The sequence below is a fragment of the Octodon degus genome, unplaced genomic scaffold (genome assembly GCF_000260255.1).
Source record: "Octodon degus isolate 3935 unplaced genomic scaffold, OctDeg1.0 scaffold00073, whole genome shotgun sequence".
NCBI lineage: Eukaryota > Metazoa > Chordata > Mammalia > Rodentia > Octodontidae > Octodon > Octodon degus.
Window position 1 is genome coordinate 1,876,520 of NW_004524649.1, and position 5,790 is coordinate 1,882,309.

The window sequence follows — 5,790 nt, forward strand, 5'->3', positions numbered from 1 at the left end:
TTAACTTCTTCCTTTCCTCTCATTATTCTTTTTGTCTCTCTTGTCTAATTGCTCTGGTTAGTGTTTCTAGAACTATGATCCATTTATCTCTATGTCAGATTCTATTCTCATGCTTTGGAATTTTTCTATTACTTTTGGAAATAATTTTTTATCTAATTTGTGTTGATTTCTGCTTTTTTATTGACACCTATCAGTCGTATATCATTTTCCTCTGCATTGCCTTGCAGCTGCTATTTCTCAATCCCTTGTTTTTTTAAAGAGATATTTCCTTTCATGATTGCAAGCTGTGATCCTGTCTTCAAGGTCTGAAAGTTGTTCTTCAGTTTCATTCAAGTGATTTTGCCAGCTTTCAATGGAATTTTTAATTTCCTTGATATCTGTCTGAATCTGCTTCATGCATTCTAATTCTTTCCTATATTCATCAAAATTTCAGTCATTTTCCTATGTGCCTCTTTTTTTTTTTTTTTTTTTTTTGGCAGAACCAGGGATTGAACTCAGGCCCTTGAGCTTACTAGGGAAGCTCTTATTCTACTGAGCCATCTCTCCCCAATGCTTCTCTTTTTAAAAAACCTGCATCTCCTCTAGATTTGCTGAGCAAATCCTTCATTATGGTTGCCATTTCTTTTTTTACATGACAGATTATTTCTTTTTTTTTTTTTTAAGTGTGGATATTAGACCCCAAAACTCCATTTTATTAGTGAGGATACAAAACCCTTTCCTCATAGGGAAAGTCTTGTCCCCCCTCTCCAGGGAAACAGATGTGTCTCTTCCACAGACCCCACATTTTTCTTCTACCAGTACTTTCCATGATGATTAAAGTGTTTGTAGAGATAGCTGATATGTTTTTTAAGGTTGTGCAAGTCATCAATGAATACTCTATTTCCAGCCATTCTCTTCTTTTGTATACGTCGCTGCAATTCATTTCCCTTCCAGCCTTGAAGCCATATGGTGCCCGTGATCAGGTCTTTGGGATGTTTTTCAAAGTCTCTCAGGATCCTGATATTGTCATATACTCCGAACATTGTCCTCTTCTTGTTCCAGTGATCAACCACTTTGGGAGGTGGCAGGGTGAGCCTTATAAGGACAATCCTGGAACACCCAGGGAGAAGTTGCTGCAAGCCATGGTCACTGAGCCCCACAGGCACCTTCCAGCTCTCCAAGAGAGGGCCCCTGCCATTGCTCTAGTTTGAACATGGATCAGTCATGGCTTTCAAGGAGACGACAAAGCGAGCTGTTCCTGCCACCTTTACACTAACTTTTGCACACGAGTGGCCATCTTGGACCTTACTCAGGTGAGAAAGATTATTTCTGATATGATTTCCACTATAGCTTTATGGACTTGTTTCTTTACTTCAGTTGCTGTCATTTCAGAAATTTCAGGTGCATGTCTTTCATTTTTCTCTATATTGCTGTCTCTGGAGCTTGTTCTGATTGAGCCAAAGGTCTGAGATTACATTTTGATTCTGTATCTTGTTGTCAATTTCAAAAAAAGTTATTTTGTTTTCTATACTGATTCTTGTAAATGTTTGTAGTGGGTAGCTATATCACTAGCATCAAGACTTCACTAGGAAAAGCCTGTTCTTCATGGGTGTCTTCTATGTTAGGAGGTTCTTGATTTGTATCTGTCCCAGTACCATACCTTACCAAATAAATCAGGTTAGATGTTGGTATCTATTGGGCTTAATTCTCAGTCCTATGGTGCTGGACTGTGGTGAGGTTATTACTGTTGTTTTCCAGTATTGTTACAGAAAACAACTGATTACAACAGATATGCTATCCTAGCTAAAGCAGTATAATTAGCAATAACAATAGCATCAAGCATGGTTTAGAAACTGACACACTGTGGTGATAGCTACTAATTTTATACCTTAAACCATAGGAGCAAAATCTAGTTATGTATCAGAACCAATCATAAGTTGTGAGCTTGTATGCAAAATGTTTTGCCCTTGGTAGTGTTGTTTTACCCTGTGGTGGGGAAATTTATGGAGAATGGATAGAACAAAGGTAAGTGAAAAGAAGGTAGAAGCAGAGTCCTAGCCCAGGCCCGGGACCTCTCCACTGAACTTTGCTAAAACCTCTTCCCGAGAAGCCTCGCATCGTGTGATCAGAGCTGGATAATACCCCATACCCACGCTTCACTGCCAGGTGAGTTATTCAGCCTCTCTGGGCCGAAGTTTCCTCATGTCGTGAAAGTGAGTACAATAGTTTTTTGAGGAACAGTAACTAATAATTGCTGGTGTCATTAGCTTTCCAAACCAGTATCAGAGTTATTTTTAAAGCTCATTATGTCACTCATCTATATAAAAATCTCTCTAGAACTTTCTTGCAGCTTATTCTATTAGCTCTTCAAAGCCTGCTTCCAGGTTTTTGAAACTAGCAGTTAATTAGTAGGATTCACACCCTGACTAACTATACATGCTGATACCTCTGAACCAAGCAACTGCACTGAAGATAGCAATGTGTATTAGAAGGGTCCCGCTTGAAATACCTGTCATTCTGCTCTTCTAAATACGTACTTCTTGTCATGACATACCAATTATTACCATACTGTCTCATAAGTAAAAGTTGTTTTTTTTTTTTTTTAAATGGGTAATAAATGAAAAAAAGACACAAGAAAAAGAAAAAAAAAGTCACAGGACTGTCCTGCTACAATGTTGTATATAGTTAGATTTTAAATTTCTGTGTAAAAATATGTAATTGATTATTCATATTCTTTAAATATTTTTTATTTTTAAAATTTTTATCTCCATATTCTGTAGGGACTTAATGTTTAACATATCAATACTTGATGGAAAATACCTGTTCCATGTTATGCCTAAGATGTTTGATATTCAGACAGATAGTGAAGTTAAACCCAACTGCATAAGATGTAGGGTAATAATAAGCTTCTCTTCTGGAGGGTTAACAACCTAAGTTTGCAGATCAAAAATTAGAAAAATAGAAGGGCTGCAAGGACAGTCAACAATTTGACCATAGCCTTTCAAGGTCAGTGAAGACTCAGGACATAGGAGAACCTATACTGTAACATCATAGAACTCAGTTGTGTCCCAAATTTTCTGATCAAGAAGATTATGGGGGGGGCCAGGGAGATTGCTCAGTGGAATAAGCGCTTCCCTGGCAAGCACAAGGGTCTGAGTTCAATCCCCGGTTCTGCAAAAAAAAAAAAAAAAATAATAATAATAATAATAAAATAAAATAAATTTTAAAAAGGAGATTATGGGGCCACAGAGCAAAGTGGTCAATGACATAGAGTGTGCCTAAGGAGAGTCACCTGGAGAGAAAACATTGTCTCAGGCTTTGACAGAGAGCAAAATGGTCAAGCAATGGCTGTGATTCATCAACATGGCTGCCACTGACAAACGATCAACAAAGTGCAGTATAGAATTACAGGATAAATCCTGAGGGGACTTGACTGACCTTATCAGATACAAAAGTTACATTTCTTGTTATACAGGTCTTGCTTTATCTTGGTCTTAACCATCCAGTAGAAAAGTATAAAAACAAGGTATATAAAGTAAGGCCATATTAATATGCTGAGCCATAAAAGGCTCAAGTAAACAACTTCTGTGGATGACCCACTACTATTGTGGACTGCTGGAGTGTGTTGGATTGTTTTGCTGAATTCACGTACCTATAGTATTTAGGTGCCAATGGAATACCCATTTCTGACAGAACTAAACAAAAAAGGCAATACAAAGGAAGGACCATTTTGTATCTGTATATGCAGAATAGTTAGGATAGATATACAGCTACTTTTGCTTAATTCAATGAGAAGAAAGAGGTGTACTAATAGTGTTTGCACAGGATATTCTGTCTGCATCTATACTACGAATGACCACTAAGAAGATAACAATGTACTATGTATTAATTATTGAAACTGTCCTATTAATCCATTTTGAAACTGTTTCATTGATATTTGTTTCTCAATAAAATAAAATAAAAATTTTAAAAAAAGAAAGTAGAACCAAGACTGGAGGATAGAGGTTGATCACACAAGCTTTGGGAAACTAGAAAAGAGGGCAGAAGAAAAAGAATGATAGAGTAAGCAAGAGATTATTTGAACCTGACCTCTGGGTTTGTAGGCTGAAGTTAGCTTTCTGGGCTGGCGTTCTCCCCAGCCATTTAGAAAAGACAGAAAAAAAAGGTAAGACAAAAGAAAAAAATGAGAGAAAGGGGGCAACTGCACCTCTCTGCTTCTATCCCACCTGTCTTTGTCTGTGAGCACAACACAGTTTCACCTAACTTGCCACCTGTTGGCTTACATTGTTAGTGTTAGGACTTTTCCAGGGTGCTGGTTCCACCTGCACCCTAGGGAACCTTACTGTGTCAGTGGCATTCCTGCCAGTCGCCTGGTCCCGCTGATGCAGCAGGGAAAAAAGGGATCAAACTGTATCATGTACAGGTATGATTCATCCCTATGATGAATATGATCATTACGTGTATCAAAAAATGTACCAATAAACTAAAAAAGTCATACTTCTTGATTTTAAGCACCCAGCGGAAAAGTGTAATTTTAAAAACACAAAGTACTGATAATACAAAAACAGAAAAAAGCAGACCATATCCATCAGTACTGGCAGCTTTCAGCTACATTCATAACATTTTCGTTCCCAGCCATAAAAGCTCACGACTCCTAGTTCTGCAAGCTCGTTAAAAAATATGATCTTCAGCTAGTTGTAATATATTATGTTAATCTGATGTGCACTGAAGTATCTCTCAGATAAAAATATGGCTTCTGTATAGGCCTGCCTATAGATTAAAATGCTAAATAAATATTCTGCTATTACACACAATTAGCTTTGAGGTATAAACTAACTTTTAAAAAATCTACTTTAGGGTTTGTTATCTAGACGCAGTCACTACAAGGGCATTTAGAGCTACAAAGTAGCTCCAGTTCCCAGAATCTAAGCTCTAGAAATGGTTTTAATATTGCTTGACCATTATTATAATTTAAATAAAATAACTGGCTTTCTCACTAAAACTAGATGTCTATATACTCTTAGCCAGAACCTGTTGTACTCAGGTAAGCTTAAGGCAGGATAATATGAAAGATAAATCACTATTTTATTTTTAATTTTTGGTCCCTTCTTCAACATACTTATAACATTTTATTTCCCCAAATTCTTTAGCTCCTAGTCATTTTCATGCTTACTTGTCCCATTAATAAAACAAACAAACAAACAAACAAAAAATATATATATGCGCCACAAGTGTCTTTTTAAGTTTTTCATCTCTTAGCATATGTTTACAGTACATGATACATTTATCAGGAAAAATTAGTACATGTACATAACATATATTAATCCTTCTTTTAGTTTTCTACTCTTCCTTTCCCTCTCTGTTCCTTCCATCTCTTGGGTCCCTTCCCATTTGTAAAAGTTCTGTCATCATTTGTTTTTCAATTTTAAAAATCTCATTGTCTTACTTTTTTTCTTCTTCAATTTCTTACTCCCTTTTCCAATTGAAAATGATATAAAAAAGAAAGAAAATGATAGCTCTAGTCTCTATCACCTACCTTTTATTTTTCTCTTTATATTTTAAGTTTTTCATATAAGAACTATTTGATATTTTTTATTTTTAAAAGAGAATACAGGAGTAGGAATTTCTGCCGACTTCCGGGAACCCCCAGACCCAGTCCTAGCCCAGGAATTTCTGCCGAGTTCCAGGAACCCCCATACCCAATCCTAGCCCAGGTCCGCAGCGGGAAGGAGCTGAGCACAGCAGCCATACCTAAGCCAGACGCAGCTGGATAACTCCAAAATCTGTAGAGCTCCACCTGAACTTCAGTAC

General features: G+C 36.9%; 1 pseudogene; it reads right to left on the minus strand.

Annotated features, from left to right (window-relative positions):
- Positions 1-760: 760 nt before the first annotated feature.
- Positions 761-1,177, minus strand: LOC101586661 (annotated as a pseudogene).
- Positions 1,178-5,790: the final 4,613 nt, after the last annotated feature.